Raw genomic sequence first — 20,773 nt, 5'->3', positions numbered from 1 at the left:
CTAACTTATTCCTCGCCACCATTTCTGAAACTAACTGCAGTTCTTTGTTAAGTGTTGCAGTCATTTCAGTCGCTCTAGTAGCTGACGTGTATAGTGTTGAGTCATCGCATACATAGACACACTGGCTTTACTGGGGAATTCCTGATTCTACCTGGATTATGTTGGATAGGATTCCATTAAAGAACACCCTCTGTGTTCTGTTAGACAGGTAACTCTTTATCCACAATAAAGCAGGGGGTGTAAAGCCATAACACATTTATTTTTTTAATGATCGATAAAAAAAGCCACACTGAAGTCTAACAAAACAGCCCCCACAATCTTTGAATCATCAATTTCTCTCAGCCAATCATCAGTAATTTGTGTAAATGCTGTGCTTGTTGAGTGTCCTTTCCTATAAGCATGCTGAAAAAGTCTGTTGTCAATTTATTTACTGAAAAATAGCATTGTATCTGGTAAAACACATTTTATTCCAAAAGGTTACTAAGGGTTGGTCACAGGCTGATTGGTTGGGTATTTGAGCCAGTAAAGGGGGCTGTACTATTCTATTCTGGCTTCCCTCCAGGCCTGAAGGCATACACTTTATAGTAGGCTTAGATTGAAGATCTGGCAAATAGGAGTGGCATCATCGTCAGCTATTATCCTCAGTATTTTTCCATCCAAGTTGTCAGACCTCGGTGGCTTGTCTGTTTCTTTCACCTCTTCCACACTACGGAATTCAAAATTACAATGCTTTTCTTTCATAATTTGGTCAGTTATACTTGGATGTGTAGTGTCCGCGTTTGTTGCTGGCATGTTATGCCTAAGTTTGCTAATGTTCCCAATGAAAAAAATCATTCAAATGTTGGCAATATCAGTGGTTTTTGTGATGATTGAGCCAACTGAATAAATGAACGATAGAGCCGAGTTTGCCTTTTTGCCCAAAATTTAAATTAAGGTGCTTTATACTATCATTCTTTATATAATTTATCTTTGTTTCATGGTATAGTTTCTTCTTTGTTTTATTCAGTTTGGGTCACATGATTTCTCAATTTGCAGTACGTTTGCCAATCAGTTGTGCAGCCAGAATTATTTGCCATTCCTTTTGCCTCATCATTCTCAACCATATTTTTTTTCAATTCCTAATCAATCCAAGGGGATTTAACCGTTTTGAAATCATTTTCTTAATGGGGGGCATGCTTATTGGTAACTGGAAAAAGCTTTTTTACTGTGCCTTGCGAAAGTATTCGGCCCCCTTGAACTTTGCGACCTTTTGCCACATTTCAGGCTTCAAACATAAAGATATAAAACTGTATTTTTTTGTGAAGAATCAACAACAAGTGGGACACAATCATGAAGTGGAACGACATTTATTGGATATTTCAAACTTTTTTAACAAATCAAAAACTGAAAAATTGGGCGTGCAAAATTATTCAGCCCCCTTAAGTTAATACTTTGTAGAGCCACCTTTTGCTGCGATTACAGCTGTAAGTCGCTTGGGGTATGCCTCTATCAGTTTTGCACATCGAGAGACTGAAATTTTTTCCCATTCCTCCTTGCAAAACAGCTCGAGCTCAGTGAGGTTGGATGGAGAGCATTTGTGAACAGCAGTTTTCAGTTCTTTCCACAGATTCTCGATTGGATTCAGGTCTGGACTTTGACTTGGCCATTCTAACACCTGGATATGTTTATTTTTGAACCATTCCATTGTAGATTTTGCTTTATGTTTTGGATCATTGTCTTGTTGGAAGACAAATCTCCGTCCCAGTCTCAGGTCTTTTGCAGACTCCATCAGATTTTCTTCCAGAATGGTCCTGTATTTGGCTCCATCCATCTTCCCATCAATTTTAACTATCTTCCCTGTCCCTGCTGAAGAAAAGCAGGCCCAAACCATGATGCTGCCACCACCATGTTTGACAGTGGGGATGGTGTGTTCAGGGTGATGAGCTGTGTTGCTTTTACGCCAAACATAACGTTTTGCATTGTTGCCAAAAAGTTCAATTTTGGTTTCATCTGACCAGAGCACCTTCTTTCACGTGTTTGGTGTGTCTCCCAGGTGGCTTGTGGCAAACTTTAAACGACACTTTTTATGGATATCTTTAAGAAATGGCTTTCTTCTTGCCACTCTTCCATAAAGGCCAGATTTGTGCAATATACGACTGATTGTTGTCCTATGGACAGAGTCTCCCACCTCAGCTGTAGATCTCTGCAGTTCATCCAGAGTGATCATGGGCCTCTTGGCTGCATCTCTGATCAGTCTTCTCCTTGTATGAGCTGAAAGTTTAGAGGGACGGCCAGGTCTTGGTAGATTTGCAGTGGTCTGATACTCCTTCCATTTCAATATTATCGCTTGCACAGTGCTCCTTGGGATGTTTAAAGCTTGGGAAATCTTTTTGTATCCAAATCCGGCTTTAAACTTCTTCACAACAGTATCTCGGACCTGCCTGGTGTGTTCCTTGTTCTTCATGATGCTCTCTGCGCTTTTAACGGACCTCTGAGACTATCACAGTGCAGGTGCATTTATACGGAGACTTGATTACACACAGGTGGATTGTATTTATCATCATTAGTCATTTAGGTCAACATTGGATCATTCAGAGATCCTCACTGAACTTCTGGAGAGAGTTTGCTGCACTGAAAGTAAAGGGGCTGAATAATTTTGCACGCCCAATTTTTCAGTTTTTGATTTGTTAAAAAAGTTTGAAATATCCAATAAATGTCGTTCCACTTCATGATTGTGTCCCACTTGTTGTTGATTCTTCACAAAAAAATACAGTTTTATATCTTTATGTTTGAAGCCTGAAATGTGGCAAAAGGTCGCAAAGTTCAAGGGGGCCGAATACTTTCACAAGGCACTGTATAAATGTGGCAAGTGCAGCGTCTGGTTGCTCGTCATTACACAGCACAGACCAGCAAATATTCTTCACATCATCAACATCGGAATCACTACAAAACGTATTGTACGACCTCTTACTGTGCCCCAGGAAAGTATTCAGACCCTTTGACTTCTGCCATTTTTTACATAAGTATTCAGACCCTTTGCTATGAGACTCAAAATTGATCTCAGGTGCGTCCTGTTTCCACTGATAATCATAGAGATGTTTCTACAACATGATTGGAGTTCACCTGTGGTAAATTCAATAGTTAGCGGGGTGCGCGTTAATAGCATTTCAATCGGTGACGTCACTCGCTCTGAGACCTTGAAGTAGTTGTTTCCCTTACTCTGCAAGGGCCGCGGCTTTTGTGGAGCGATAGGTAACGATGCTTCAAGGGTGTCAGTTGTTGATGTGTGCAGAAGGTCCCTGGTTCGAGCCCAGGTAGGGGCGAGGAGAGGGACGGAAGCAACACTGTTACATTAGCACTTGGTGGTCTATAGCAGCTTCCCACAAGAATGGGCTTTAGGTGAGGCAAATGAACCTGCAGCCATATTACTTCAACAGTATTTAACAGGAGATCCTCTCTAAGCTTTACAGGAATGTGGTTCTGAATATAGACCGCAACACTGCCCCCATTGGCATTTCTGTATTTTCTGTCAATATTATAACCATGTATTGCTACCACTGTATCATCAAACATATTATTAAGCGAGTTTCAGAGAGAGTCAGAATATAAATGTCATCTGTTACATTTGCACAACTCAGTGACACAAGGGATTAATTGAGCTGGTCTTGGGTCACTGATAAGTCTATTCAAGCTGTATACTTGAGGGGTGTTATAGAAGTGACTGACAGGACAATGCTTGGTTAAGAATAGGGATTTGGTTTCGTAACAGCTTGTTACACACTCTCAGCTCTGGCCACACTATCTTTACAATAATATAATTTGGCGGTGCTTATATTTGTCCTATTTCACACGTCAGCCCAAAAGTGTGTATTAGATAAAACACATTTTGCATGTCCCAAAGAGACCCATTTTAACAGCAACCCTGAAGCATGTAGGGTTAATAGCCTTGCTCAAGGGCACATTGACAGATGTTTCCCCTTGTCAGCTACCTGCCGCACCCAAGAGTTAGGTGTTGATGGCCCACATAAAAAATATATCCTATGATTTGCACAGCTCTTGTGGGTGAAACCTACCACTGTTTGGACAAACAGAAAAAAAAGAGAAAAAAAGTTAAACCTGAATACAGTAGTTGAGGTGAGCGCGGGGTGTGTTGCAACAGAGATGACTTGTCACTATCCAAGTGACATGAATATGTTTGCGTAATCCAGCAACGACCACTCTATGGTTCCAAGAGGTATCTGTGTTTTACCCCCCAATGTACCAGACATGTTCTCTAAAGTCTAAAGACAGCAGTGTTTTCACAGAAACACTTGGGACCCATCCAAAGCCAGACAGTGTTATTATCATACATCATACAGCAAATTAAATGTAACCATACTTAATACATCATTATCATCAATTATACTAGTTAGGCCTTTCAATTCAACCCAGGGTTCAACAAACAATTGATGATACTTGATAGATAGACAGATAAATAGATAATATGTTAAATTCACGTCTCCATCTAAACCAAAAATCTAAGTTAAAGAATAGGACTGAATCAAATCACTTTAAATAAAGTTTGATCTGATTTAGTCCTATTCTTTAACTTTGATTGTTGGTTGAGAACATATGAACATATGAATCCAACATATAAATTATTAATATGTAGACAAACTGGAATTAAAGCCAGACTAAATCAGTGGCACAAAAGATACATCTCCTTCAAATGTTGATATTTGGTTGCATTGACAACCAAACACAATTCAATTATACTTTTGCAATGAGGTAAATAGCATATTAACTTGTCAACAAGTTAACAAATGATATGCTGGATTCACATCTTCAACTTAACCAACAATAAAAGTTAAAGAATAGGATTAAGCCAGTGGGTCAGATAAAACTATCCAAGCATTAGATGTCCGTTAAATGTTTGTATTTGGCTGCGTTGTCAACCAAATACAATTCAGTAATGCTTTGTAATACAGTAAATCTTACAAACTAATATTACAGTATTTATTCAACCAATGAGTAGCACATCCATGGCCACATTTTAAGGTTAAGAAGCAGCTTAATGTCATTATAAATATATTCCTATGTAATCATAGGAAGTGTGCATGTTCAAGATGCAGATTGGCATTTATGAGTCTTTTCCTGGAGGTAGCTCTTCAGAAGGGTCACTACCTGGCAAAGCCACAAAGTCATAAAATATTATTTTAAACCAAATCCTAACCGCACTGCTAACCCTAATGCATAACCCATAACCCTTAATTTAAGACCAAAAAGCAAATTTTTATATTCATAAAGTTTTACGATATAGCCAATTTTGACTTTGCAGCAGGGCAATCTAGTGGAAACCGCTCAGTTCTGCCTCCGGGGCAAGACTTATGACAATAAACATCAACCCGTGTTCAAGATTGCATGCAAATGCCAAAGGTCTGTGGAGATCTTCAAAATTGCAATAATTATCTGCGCAGAATCTTGAACAGCATTGATCACTTGCACAATATAGGCTACTTTTAATGTACTCTCAAATGCAATCCAGGTTATTTCTTTAATGAGTCCAATACGAATGATATACTGCTTCTCCAAGACTAGGCCCAAATCTCTGTCATTCGCGTGAAGACGGAAATACAGGGGACGGAGATTGAGATGCCTTGCGAGAATTTGTCGTCGATCTGGGTAACCTGCATCTACTATCCATTCTATTGGCCAAGGTGCAATCACTGGAGAATAAACTGGATGAGTCCTGTTCGAGACTATCCTACCAATGGGACATTAAAAACGGTAATATCTTATGTTTCACTGAGTCGTGGCTGAACGACGACACAGGTAATATACAGTTGGCTGGTTTTTCTGTGCATCGCCAGGACAGAACAGCTACGTCCGGTAAGACAAGGGGTGGGGGTGTGTGTCTTTTTGTCAATAACAGCTGGTGCGTGATGTCTAATATTAAGGAAGTCTCAAGGTATTGCTCGCCTGGAGGTAGAGTACCCCATGATAAGCTGTAGACCACACTATCTACCAAGAGAGAGTGTTCATCTATATTTTTTAGTTGCCATCCATTTACCACCACAAACCGATGCTGGCACTAAGCTCAACAAGCTATATAAGTCCATAAGCAAACAAGAAAATGCTCATCCAGAAGCAGCGCTCCTAGTGGTCGGGGATTTTAATATAGGCAAACTTAAATCCGTTTTACCTCATTTCTACCAGAATGTTACGTGCAACCAGAGAAAAAAAACTCTAAACCACCTTTACTCAAAACTCAGAGACCCATACAAAGCTCTCCCTCGCCCTCCATTTGGCAAATCTGACCATAATTCTAACCTAACAATTCCTGCTTACGAGCAAAAACTAAAGCAGGAAGTACCAGTGTCTCGCTCAATACGGAAGTGGTCAGATGACGCGGATGCTACGCTACAGCACTGTTTTGCTTGCACAGCTTGGAATATGTTCTGGGATTCATCCAGTGGCCTTGAGGAGTTTACCACCTCAGTCACCGGCTTCATCAATAAGTGCATCGACGACGTCGCCGCCACAGTGACCGTACGTACATATCCCAACCAGAAGCCATGGATTACAGGCAACATCCGCACTGAGCTAAAGGCTAGAGCTGCCGCTTTCAAGGAGCGGGACTCCAAACCGGAAGCTCACCAGTTGCTCCAATCAGCCTGTAATGGGAGATCCGTCTGCTCTTTTATAGGGTAATATCTCAGACTGCATGCTACTGAGCAGAAGTAAGAAAATGTTAAACGGTGAGTTGCAGCTCCAGCCTCAGAGATACAGAGCTTAAAGGGGTCTATATGTACAGAAGGGCATGTGTCTCAACATCAACAACATCATTGTGTTTCTCTATTCCTATTTTGATTCCTATTTTGTGATGGCAAGAATTGTCTGAAATGCAGTAACACACTACAGGTGTATTCAAACATCTACTCTGTGTCAATTAGTAAACAACACACTGAGACGCAGCTTATAGTAATTTAAATGCATCCTTACGGCTATATTAGATGTCTCCAGTGCTATTGCCAATAAATAGTCTTACTGTGTACATGTTTAAAGGACATGAACAGTGCATACAGAAAGGCAACTGCCGACATGCTGTGACTATGCATTCTGAGAAGGGAACAAATGAAGGCTGATTCAAGCCAAACCAGTTTCAGACAAATAAGCATGCTTCACATACTTTGATGACAGTATAATGCATGGCTTTAGTTTCCAGCCACACCCATTGCTGAAAGGTGTAAACAAATTGAGCACACAGCCATTCAATCTCCATAGACAAACATTGGAGTAGAATGGCCTTACTGAAGAGCTCAGTAACTTTCAGCGTGGCATTATCATAGTATGCCACCTTTCAAACAAGTCAGTTCGTAAAATGTCTGCCCTGCTAGAGCTTGAAAATAAAAGAGAGCCGCACACTCTTGGAGCTCAGATGCAAAAATGTAATACCAACGTTTCGACAGCCAAGCTGTCTTCATCAGGGTATAATCACAAACACTGCGGGATGACTCGTTTATATAGTGTCAAAAGACACAGGTGTCTGTAATCATGGCCAGGAGTGGCCTAATATCATTGGTTAATAATCAAATATTAAAATGTCATACAAAGAACAGCATACAAACAAATGGATAGCATACAATCATAGATTAATTTGACTATACAAGTTTACACACAATTACAATGGCAAAGTCACAATAATCATGGCTTCAGATCAAAGTCTACGTTGAGACCGAAGGCGCAAGGGTCTTTAAATGAAAGATCCAGGCAGCCTCTCGTTTTAACAATAAATTATCAAGGTCACCCCCTCTCCTAGGGAGGGTGACATGTTCGATGCCAATATAACGCAGAGACGAAATCGAGTGGCCTGCCTCCAAGAAGTGGGCCGCAACTGGATAAGTAAAGTTTTTACACCTAATGGTGCTACGATGCTCTGAAATACGTACTTTTAATTCGCGCTTTGTTTTACCTACATAATTTTTACCACAAGGACAAGTTATAAGATAAATAACTGCCTTAGTGGAGCACGTAATAACACCTTTTATTGGGATCGATTTCCCTGTTTGTGGGTGTTTGAAGGATCTACATTTATAAGTGCCATTGCATTGAGCACAGCCATTACATTTGTAATTTCCATCCAGTAGGGGCGCAAATAGACGTTGTTCAGGAATATCTTGGGGTGGTAAATCAGAGTTTACCAATTGGTCTCTGAGATTTCTGCCCCGCGAGAATACGACCAAGGGAAGGTCCGAAAACACATTACCGAGACTATCATCGGATTTTAGGATGTGCCAATGTTTGTGAACAATTCCCTTAATTTGTTCAGAGCACTTTGAATAGCGGGTAGTTAGAACGCAAGAATGTGTCTTTTTGCGAGACTGACCTTGAAAAAGCCCTGCTAGAGCTGCCACAGTCAACTGTAAGGGCTATTATGTTGAAGATGAAACGTCTAGGAGCAACAATGGCTCAGCTACAAAGTCGTAGGCCACACAAGCTCACAGAACGGGACTTACGAGTGCTGAAGCACGTAGCGCATAAAAATGGTCTGTCCTCTATTGCAACACTCACAACTGAGTTCCAAACCGCCTCTGGAAGAAACGTCAGCACAAGAACTGTTTATCGGGAGCTTCATGAAGTAGGTTACACGTTCTTCTTCCGACTGACAAATCTGGGTTTGGTGGATTGCAGGAGAACGCCACCTGCCTCAATGCACAATGCCAACGGTAAAGTTTGGTGGAGGAGGAATAATGGTCTGAGGTGGTTTTTCATGGTTTGGGCCGAGGCCCCTTAGTTCCGGTCAAGATAAATCTTAACACTACAGCATACAGTGACAATCTAGATGATTTTGTGCTTCCAACTTTGTAGCAACAGTTTGTGGAAGGCCCTTTCCTGTTTCATCATAACAATGCCCCCATGCAGGTCCATACAGAAATGGTTTGTCGAGATCGGTGTGGAAGAACTTGACTGGCCTGCACAGAGCCCTGACCAGAACCCCATCGAAAACCTTTGGGATGAATTGGAACGCTGACTGTAAGCCAGGCCTAATCGCCTAACATCAGTTTCCGACCTTACTAATGCTCTTGTGGATGAATGGAACCAAGTCCCCGCAGAAGCTATGTTCCAACATCTAGTGGAAAGCCTTCCCAGAAGAGTGGAGGCTGTTATAGCAAAGGGAGGACCAACTCCATATTAATGCCCATGATTTTGGAAAAAGATGTTTGAAGAGCAGGTGTCCACATACTTTTGGTCATGTAGTATATGAGTTTAGTACAATTATAATGTCCTATCCTAATCCAAGATGTTCGGCTGTATTAGTCTTGTTTACATTATGTTGTAATTTCTCTGTCTGAGTGGTACCCCCAGGGGTCCTTGTACCCCTGGTTAGGAACCACTGCCTTAGTCTGCCCCATCTGTCAGTTTATCAAAACGGCAGGGTCAGGCTGTTGAAATGGCAGTGTGTGCCTTTACCCCACCCTCTTCCGTGTGAGTTTGAGCGGTTATCCTCTCTGACACTGTATTCTGATACCCAGATATGAATCACAACCTGAATGCCACCAGAAATCTCCTGGTGAGTAATCTCCCACACTCCCTCCTCACCACACACACACACCGAGACACAGACACCTTTCAAACTGGATTGCTGTAGTGAAGACAGAGCATCAGCCACACTGTCAGTGAGGCAGAATGGCTTCCCAGAGACTTTAGCCAGTTCCTGTGTTAAATACAGCCCATAGATCAGCCAGACATAACAGAGTAGCGCGACAGCTGCTGGGACTAAGAGATTTATAGGCCCATTCTGTGGCTAAGCTGATGTGATCCCCACTCTTAACACTTTGTGGCTTTGCCAGCTAGTGACCCTTCTGTAGAGCTACCTCCAGGAAAAGACTCATGACAATAAATGCCAATCTGCATCTTGAACATGCACACTTCCTATGATTACATAGGAATACATTTATAATGACATTAAGCTCACCTTAAAATGTGGCCATGGATGTGCTACTGATTGGTTGAATAAATACTGTCATATTAGTTTGTAAGATTTACTGTATTACAAAGCATTACTGAATTGTATTTGGTAGACAACGCAGCCAAATACAAACATTTAACAGACATCTAATGCTTGGATAGTTTAATCTGTCATCATTCGCGTGACGACGGAAATACAGGGGAAGGAGATTGGGGTGCCTTGCGAGAATTTGTCGTCGATGTGGGTAACCCGCGTCTACTATCCGTTCTATTGGCCAAGGTGCAATCACTGAAGAATAAACTGGATGAGTTCCGTTCGAGACTATCCTACCAATGGGACATTAAAAACGGTAATATCTTATGTTTCACTGAGTCGTGGCTGAACGACGACACAGGTAATATACAGTTGGCTGGTTTATCTGTGCATCGGCAGGACAGAACAGCTACGTCCGGTAAGACAAGAGGTGGGGGTGTGTGTCTTTTTGTCAATAACAGCTGGTGCGTAATGTCTAATATTAATGAAGTCTCAAGGTATTGCTCGCCTGGAGGTAGAGTACCTCATGATAAACTGTAGACCACACTATCTACCAAGAGAGAGAGTTCATCAGCTATTGCAGATTCAGTCTTCCCAGCCTGGTGCAGGTCTACAATTTTGTTTCTGGTGTCCTTTGACAGCTCTTTGGTCTTGGCCATAGTGGAGTTTGGAGTGTGACTGTTTGAGGTTGTGGACAGGTGTCTTTTATACTGATAACAAGTTCAAACAGGTGCCATTAATACAGGTAACGAGTGGAGGACAGAGGAGCCTCTTAAAGAAGAAGTTACAGGTATGTGAGAGCCAGAAATCTTGCTTGTTTGTAGGTGACCAAATACTTATTTTCCACCATAATTTGCAAATAGATTCTACAGAAGTATTATTTTTTTAGTTACAATAGCTTGTCTTTCTCACTTGACTCTTAAACTAGAAATCTTTAACACCAATATTACATGGTAACAGCCAGTATGGAAACATCTACGGCAATGCTCTGGGAAGACACAATGTGATTTTCTGGATTTTTTTTCCCTCATTTTGTCTGTCATAGTTGAAGTGTACCTATGATGAAAATTACAGGCTTCTCTCATCTTTTTAAGTGGGAGAACTTGCACAATTGGTGGCTGACTAAATACTTTTTTGCCCCACTGTATATTTTTTAAGTTGCCATCCATTTACCACCACAAACCAACGCTGGCACTAAGCTCAATAAGCTGTATAAGGCCATAAGCAAACAAGAAAATGCTCATCCAGAAGCAGCGCTCCTAGTGGTCGGGGATTTAAATATAGGCAAACTTAAATCCGTTTTACCTAATTTCTACCAGAATGTCACGTGCAACCAGAAAAATAAACTCTAAACCACCTTTACTCAACACACAGAGACCCATACAAAGCTCTCCCCCGCCCTCCATTTGGCAAATCTGACCATAATTCTAACCTCCTAATTCCTGCTTATGAGCAAAAACTAAAGCAGGAAGTACCAGTGACTCGCTCAATACGGAAGTGGTCAGATGACGCGGATGCTTCACTACAGGACTGTTTTGCTTGCACAGCCTGGAATATGTTCTGGGATTCATTCAGTGGCCTTGAGGAGTTTACCACCTCAGTCACCGGCTTCATCAATAAGTGCATCGACGACGTCGCCCCCACAGTGACCGTACGTACATATCCCAACCAGAAGCCATGGATTACAGGCAACATCCGCACTGAGCTAAAGGCTAGAGCTGCCGCTTTCAAGGAGCGGGACTCCAAACCGGAAGCTCACCAGTTGCTCCAATCAGCCTGTAATGGGAGATCCGTCTGCTCTTTTATAGGGTAATATCTCAGACTGCATGCTACTGAACAGAAGTAAGAAAAGGTTAAACGGTGAGTTGCAGCTCCAGCCTCAGAGATACAGAGCTTAAAGGGGTCTATATGTACAGAAGGGCATGTGTCTCAACATCAACAACATCATTGTGTTTCTCTATTCCTATTTTGATTCCTATTTTGTGATGGCAAGAATTGTGTCTGAAATGCAGTAACACACTACAGGTGTATTCAAACATCTACTCTGTGTCAATTAGTAAACAACGCACTGAGACGCTGCTTATAGTATTGTGTTGTGCTATTGCCAATAAATAGTCTTACTGTGTACATGTTTAAAGGACATGAACAGTGCATACAGAAAGGCAACTGCCGACATGCCGTGAGCCTTTCACGCACCATCACTATATATTCTGAGAAGGAAACAAATTAATGCTGATTCAAGCCAAACCAGTTTCAGACAAATATAGCATGCTTCACATACTTTGATGACAGTATAAAGCATGGCTTTAGTTTCCAGCCACACCCACTGCTAAAAGGTGTTTGCCCATTAATGCCCATGATTTTGGAAAAAGATGTTTGAAGAGCAGGTGTCCACATACTTTTGGTCATGTAGTATATGAGTTTAGTACAATTATAATGTCCTATCCTAATCCAAGATGTTTGGCTGTATTAGTCTTGTTTACATTATGTTGTAATTTCTCTGTCTGAGAGTGGTACCCCCAGGGGTCCTTGTACCCCTGGTTAGGAACCACTGCCTTAGTCTGCCCCATCTGTCAGTTTATCAAAACGGCAGGGTCAGGCTGTTGAAATGGCAGTGTGTGCCTTTACCCCTTCCTCTTCTGTGTGAATTTGAGCGGTTATCCTCTCTGACACTGTATTCTGATACCCAGATATGAATCACAACCTGATTGCCACCAGAAATCTCCTGGTGAGTAATCTCCCCCACCCCCTCCTCACCACACACACACAGAGAGACACAGACACCTTTCTAACTTGATTGCTGTAGTGAAGACAGAGCATCAGCCACACTGTCAGTGAGGCAGAATGGCTTCCCAGAGACTTTAGCCAGTTCCTGTGTTAAATGCAGCCCATAGATCAGCTAGACATTACAGAGTAGCGCCACAGCTGCTGGGACTAAGAGATTTATAGGCACATTCTGTGGCTAAGCTGATGTGATCCCCACTCTTAACACTGATGGATGTTTCTTTCTCAGGACTGACTGCAGCCTGCTGATGCCTTTGTGTTGGGCAGCATGTCTAGCCATTCTGCAATGAAATGAGGCAGCACTATTTCTTTCCAAAAACCCTTTCTTAAATGGCAGCTAAATTTGACTTTGCAGCATGGTCATCTAGTGAAAACCTTTTAGTTGAATTCCTTCATCTTTAAAAATAGGCAGATTTAGTGAAATAGCACAGCTGAGGGGTCAATAAAATGCTGCTCCAATCATTTTAGTCTGAATCTCTCTAATGTTAGTTCTTCCCCAGAGTGTTGGATGTTGATGTTAACCTGCTGAGCTAGCAGAGATGCTAACTGCTACAGATGTTTTACGACATACATTCATGGATGAGTCAGTCTCAGATGTACTCGAATGACTTGATGATAAACATCAAAAGGTGATTATTTAATCTGTACAGTTTTGTCTCAAAGCAGAATTAATTTGCTGCAATCAATATGTGATGTGAGATATAACATGACATACAGTAGTTACAGTTCATTGAGTGTCAAGATTTAGTATGCGGTTCAGACTGGTCTCACTAGACATAGCCTCTACGGGATCGTGTCCCTAAACTGGGACGGTTGTTTGTTGCTAACGTGCACTAATGTGACTAGAATGACATTGTATACAAGAGCCAAGTTTCCGTGACATAGACATGTCTTATATGGGCAGAAAGCTTAAATTCATGTTAATCTAACTGCAGTGTCCAATTTACAGTAGCTATTACAGTGAAAACATACCATGCTATTGTTTGAGGAGAGTGCATTATTTACCTTCAGAGGTGAATGTATAAAAACAGTTGCTGTGATAAAAGTGTTTTGTCACTGCAACTGGGTGGATACATTCACCTCTGAAGTTAAATAATGTACTTACATTCAGTAATCTTGTTCTTATTTGTTATCCTGAGGGTCCCAGAGATAAAATGTAGCATAGTTTTGATACAATTTCTTGTGTTCTACAGTTTCACATTTCCACAAACTTCAAAGTGTTTCCTTTCAAATGGTATCCAGAATATGCATATCCTTGCTTCAGGTCCTGAGCTACAGACAGTTAGATTTGGGTATGTCATTTTAGGTGAACATTTAGGGGTCCGATCCTTAAGGAGATAGTAAATGTAAATCTGGGACAAATTAGCTTAGACAAAACATTTTGACAAATTAGTATATGTAAGTTTTGGTATGGTTACATAATATAGACGGTTTCTTAAATCTACAACACATAACGTTTTGCGCGACCCAACCAAATTCACATAGAAATGTGAGTTATAGATCTGTCATTCTCATTGAAAGCAAGTCTAAGCAGCGGTATATCTAGCCGCTCTCTCATTGCTTCCCGTTCTTTGCGTCTTTTACGTTCAGTTTTGTATACCACAGTGGTTTAGAATTTTTGTAACGAGGAAATGGCAGAGTGATTTCTGCATATTACATCTTAAAGGCAAAAATGAAAGGACATCTAGCAATGCGAATGCCTAGTGTTCGAATCTCATCACGGACAACTTTAGCATTTTAGGTAATTAGCAACTAACGTAAACTCCCTCACTTTTGTACATCGCCTTGGTCCGTACAATTTACCTTATTTTAGCGCCCCAAAAACGTAATACTTCCAGATCATTGTAAAGCACAATTTCTCCCATTTCCAACAGAATCAATTACATGACCTAAACGCTACCCATTTCTGCATGATTCAAGCAGGCAATGAGCTTCGTCGGGTCTTTTTAAAAATGGCGGGTGGGGAAGCGAAACTAATGCGTGATAGTGAGAAGGAGAGATGTTTGGGAAAATAGCTTTTTGGTGAAGCTCATGGGAGACGGTGCGGCCACATTACCATAACACTGTTTGTATAATAGCCTCAGATATGAGGTTTACATCTAATTGTTGTATACGATGAATGAGTGAGGATGATACTGTTTGTAAAATTGTGTTATGCGATTTTGGACTGTTTAATGAAGGAAACTCCAATTCCTTTTTGAGTTTAACTAAATCAGAGGACCGCCCATGAGCCCAGTTAGGGTTAGGCATCCTGGGACAGGACCTTTTCTATAATTTTCTAATAATATAATATGTCACCTAGCCCCTTATTGGACCTGGCAGTATTTCCTTGGTACTGTAGAGGTACCGCAGAGGTACACAAACTCGTCCTTTAGATCCTGCAGGTACACAGACTCAATGTACATCTGTGCATTATTCAAAGGAATCCCTATACACAGGGTCAGAGGCTGGGCCGACAATCGATGCAGTTGTACAATGTACTGATTTAGCAAATTTCAAAATCTGTGGAGATGCAGTGTTTTCTGGCTATTTGACTTGGAAAACATTCCCAGTTGCTGTACATATGTAGGATCTTAATTTAAGCCAGTTTGCTTCAGTGGGAAAATAATCCTACAACAACAGGAAATGTGAACTATTATGTGGACATTTTTGTAGGGGTTGATACATTTTTCTTAAGGGAAAAGGGAAAGTCTGAACATTCAAGGTGGAAGTGACAAACTTCAGAAGCCTTTTGAAACTTTAAATACAATGCATTGCAGGCAACAGGGTGATCAAATTAAGATCCTACATCTGTACTGTGCTGCATCTCCTTTTTAATCTGAAGATATACAGTATCAGTCAAAGGTTTGGACACACCTATTTGACCTTTATTTATTTAACTAGGCAAGTCAGTTAAGAACTAATTCTTACTCACCTACTCACTCAAGTGTTTTTTCTACATTGTACTATAATAGTGAAGACATCAAAACTATGAAATAACACATATGGAATCATGTAGTAACCAAAAAAGTGTTAAACAAAGTAGCCACCCTTTGCCTTGATGCACACTCTTGGCATTTTCTCAACCAGCTTCATGAGGTAGTCACCTGGAATGCATTTCAAATAACAGGTGTGCCTTGTTGAAAGATAATTTGTGGAATTTTTTTCCTTCTTAATGTGTTTGAGCCAATCAGTTGTGTTGTGACAAGGTAGGGGTGGTATATAGATGATAGCCCTATTTGGTAAAAGACCAAGTCCATATTATGGCAAGAACAGCTTAAATAAGCAAAGAGAAATGACAATCCATCTTTACTTTAAGACATTAAGACAAGGTCAGTCAATCTGGAACATTTCAAGAACTTTAAAAGTTTCTTAAAGTGCAGTTGTAAAAACCATCAAGCGCTATGATGAAACTGGCTCTAATGAGGACCGCCACAGGAAAGGAAAACCCAGAGTTAACTCTGCTGCACATAATAAGTTCATTCAAGTTACCAGCCTCAGATATCGGCAATTAACTGCACCTCAGAGTTCAAGTAACAGACACATCTGTCGTGACTTGATTTTAACATCAATCTGAAGACTGTTATTTATCTAATCAACTATGTTTATTTGTTAACCAATTAAATGAATCATGTAACAATTAACTCAGTAGGATCTGAGGTACCACGAGAGCGGTTCTTTAAAGAGTTACCATCTCCGGAATTAAACTCTAAAAAGGTCTTTACCTATCTATAAACAGTCAACTCATTAATCATAACCTCGTATCATATCATCATTCTGAACAGTCGTAACCTCCTTGCATCTGCAAAAACCCAAGCCTTACTTATGATTCAGTACTACACAAATTGGTTGAATTATTTATTTACTAGCTGATTAAATGGTAACACAGGATAAACATACACACTTAGTACGTTAAAAACAGGTCCCTGGCGGACTGACAACATGGCTGCTTGTTACAAAAGAGATGGAGAGAGGGGGACAGACACTTAACATTGGTACATTTAGAAACTACTGTCACTTACAGTAACCATATACTTTGCACACAAACCACCGCCCTCTTTTAAAAAAAAAAAAAATGTCTTCCCTTTTTCTCCCCAATTTCGTGGTATCCAATTGTTTTTAGTAGCTACTATCTTGTCTCATCGCTACAACTCCCGTACGGGCTCGGGAGAGACGAAGGTTGAAAGTCATGCGTCCTCCGATACACAACCGAACCAAGACGGACTGCTTCTTAACACAGCGCGCATCCAACCCGGAAGCCAGCCGCACCAATGTGTCGGAGGAAACACAGTGGACCTGGCAACCTTGGTTAGCGCGCACTGCGCCCGGCCCGCCACCGGAGTCGCTGGTGCGCGATGAGAAAAGGATTTCCCTACCGGCCAAACCCTCCCTAAACCGGACGACGCTAGGCCAATTGTGCGTCGCCCCACGGACCTCCCGGTCGCGGCCGGTTACGACAGAGCCTGGGCGCGAACCCAGAGTCTCTGGTGGCGCAGCTGGCGCTGCAGTACAGCGCCCTTAACCACTGCGCCACCCGGGAGGCCCTCCACGCCCTCTTTTGAGAAATCATGAATGGAAAGGGTGTTGGGCTTGTAAGCCTCTGATTGTACAAAATCATTCTGATAAGTCTTATACTGTTGTCCTTCTTTGTAGTTGTCCGGTAGCCGGTGACTTGGTGTGTAATCCTGAACAGAACTACAGAGTTTAATTTCCTTCCATTCGCTCTTGAAGATGCTTCTTTGAAGATAGGCTAGATGGTTTGAAACCGTATCGATGGTTTGAGCAGAGTAACAGAAGGGTCTTACTTAAATTCACTTTCTAAGATAATTTACTTAGGACAGCTAATCAGCCGTAACAGCGATTGTACAGGAGTTGAGTTTATCATCTCTACCTCGTATTGAGATTCAAAATTCAAACCACTTTAAACATGCAGCTGCAGCTTGATGTTTTTCTGGTCTAGTATGTTTATTTCTTAACCCATCAATTCATACAGTTTGTTCGAAAGGGGCAGTTCCGTCAGACTGACACGCTCTCTGACCTCACTCGCCGCGTGACATGTCACTGTGCAAAGTTCATGTAAAACAATTATCTCTTATAGCTTCTCAAATCACATCCCTCTCTTAACAAATTACGTGCAAAACACATAGTATGGAAACTTCGTATATGTAGTAGGTATACTTTCCAAGTTACAGCATTTTCTTTATAACATTTTTAAATTACATTCCAAAATAACAAACAAAATTACATTAGTGTTCTATAGATCGCCTCTGACCATTCCTCACGTTAGAAATATTGTTCCAGTATTCGCTTTTGAACGCGTTAGCATTTCGGCGGGAAAAAGGTCTGTTGAGAAAAAGCACATTCGTTTGTGAATTTGGAGAGGGAGAGCCTGGATCTTCTCCCTTGATTTACAACAGGACATGAGTTGTTAGTGCCCAGTAGTTATTTCCTTCCCCCTCAGGGTGAGAGGGGGTCTGATTGAAGACATTCATTGCAAACCTGATCTGACCTATGTGGTTTCTGTTGGCAGTCATAACACATCTCAACATCATCTGTTCAGAGACTGCGTGAATCAGGCCTTCATTGTTGATTTGCTGCAAGAAACCACTACTAAAGGATACCAATCATAAGAAGAGACTTGCTTGGGCCAAGAAACATGAGCAATGGACATTAGACCGGTGGAAATCTGACCGTTGGTCTGATCAGTCCAAATTTGCGATTTTTTTGTTCCAACTGCTGCATCTTTGTGAGATGCAGAGTACGTGAACGGATGATCTCCCCATGTGTGGTTCGCACCATGAAGCATGGAGGAGGTGGTGTGATGGTGCTTTGCTGGTGACACTGTCAGTGATTTACTTAGAATTCAAGTCACACGTAACTAGCATGGCTACCACAGAATTCGGCAGCGATACGCCATCCCATCTGGTTTGCGCTTAGTGGGACTATAATTTGTTTTTCAACGGAACACTGTCCCAAAACACACCTCCAGGCTGTGTAATGGCAATTTGACCAAGAAGAAGAGTGATGGAGTGCTGCATCAGATGACCTGGCCTCCACAATCACCCGACCTCAACCCAATTGATGGTTTGGGATGAGTTGGACCGCAGAGTGAAAGAAAAGCAGCTAACAAGTGCTCGGCATATGTGGGGACTCCTTCAAGACTGTTGGAAAAGCATTCCTCATGAAGCTGGTTGAGAGAATGCCAAGATTGTGCAACGCTGTAATCAAGGAAACTATGAAATATATTTTGATTTGTTTAAAAGTTTTTGGTTACTACATGATTCCATATGTGCTATTTCATATTTTATGTCTTCACTATTAGTCTACAATGTAGAAAATAGTTTTAAAAAAAACATTAAAAAATCCTGAATGAGTAAGTGTGTCCAAACCTTTGACTGGTCCTGTAGGTGAGGAGAACTAGCCTGGTCCCAGATCTGTTTGTATATCATAAGTCCTATGGTCAGATGGCAAAGACAGCACAAACAGATATGGGTTCAGGTTAAAAGGGAACCTCCTGAGAGAGAACAACTCTCATCTTCTTCAAAACACTTTCCTCTAGAACAATGATCTAAGAGAGAACTTTTCTCTCAGGTTTGTTTTTCATGCTGTCTGTGGTTCCAGCTGTGAGGAATGAGATCTGTTAAAGGGGGTCTGATAAATGACTGTTCAGTAAGCTGCAGTAACAATTGTCCCACCGATTACCTCACCATACATCAGTACGGGCCTGTTACATTATCATTAATCTCAGCTAAGCAATTACATTACAGCTCATCAGAAGAGTTCACATTACTCATTGGAGACCAACAGTGACACTCCATCCTACACGGTCACAGTCAACCACAGGTGCCATGGCTACCACCTTGCAGCAAGCACTGCAAAGGCACAGTGTCGCTTTGAGTCCCTGACCCAAGGAGGAGAGGAGTAAAGAAGAACAGGATAGAGAGGAGGAGGAGAGGAAGAGAGGATGAGGAGAGAAGGATAGAAGAGAGAGCTGACGACTTGTGAGATCCAACTGTTCTGTGTCAGACATGACAAACCTGAAGAGTAGTTAGGACAGAAAAAACAAACACCAAGCTACTACGTTGTGTTTTGGGGATTAGGATGAACTCATGTGACAGAATGATGCAATGCACCAAAGTAGCTGTGAGAATATTTGCATATTGGGTCAAAGACCATGCTCTCGAAAGTGAAATGACTGCAAAAAGGATGAAGGGATAACATAATTCACTGCCTGTTAAATCTGATGTTTCACAAGTTAGAGCTGACATGATTTCATCTCAGAGTTCAGAATCAAGACCATGAAAATGAATACAGAAGTACATTTGAAGTACCAGTACAGTATCAATGCCTATGTCTGATGGCTGCCAACATTAAAATGTGTCCCGTCTTCCATTTCTCTAGAGGGGGAGAGAAGCAGCCATGCTCTGCAAATGTAATGTCTTTAATAGAGAATTCATATTGTTGATGGTAGAGTATAAAACTGCATTTACACAGGCAGCCCAATTCTGATTTTTTTTCTCACTAATTTTTTTCTCACAGATCAGCCCTGAAAAAGATTTGATGTGAAAATATCTGATAAGATTTGTCAAAAGACCAATTAGTGGAAAAAATATCAGAATTGGGTTGCCGGTATAAACGCAGGCTATATTGTTAAAACTACTCATAACTACGTAATTATTGTGATGTTGCTCCTTCAGTAGAGAAGCATGGTTAAGAACCTTTGATTAAAATGGCATTACGCTGTATAAGATCTGGCTACAGTAATTAACATGAAAGCAATCAAGTCCCCCCCTCTGCAGTGCAGACGTGGTTTGTCGTCCTCTTGTTTACTTTTTGTATTTTTCGTCTGTTTTGTTTATATTCCAATTTCTCTTTTTACATTTTTAAATTAAATATACCTTCCGGTACCCCGCCTCACTCAGTGTGACACGGATCCGCTATTTTTTTTTTAGACCTTATAGCCAAAACTTTCATCAAGGGCTAGCCAGCTAATTTAGCTACTAGATACAGTGGCTTGCGAAAGTATTCGGCCCCCTTGAACTTTGCGAC

The sequence above is a fragment of the Oncorhynchus clarkii genome, chromosome 32 (assembly GCF_045791955.1).
Source record: "Oncorhynchus clarkii lewisi isolate Uvic-CL-2024 chromosome 32, UVic_Ocla_1.0, whole genome shotgun sequence".
Taxonomy (NCBI): Eukaryota; Metazoa; Chordata; class Actinopteri; order Salmoniformes; family Salmonidae; genus Oncorhynchus; species Oncorhynchus clarkii.
The sequence above is the reverse complement of the archived record's forward strand: the minus strand, read 5'-3'. Positions refer to the sequence as shown.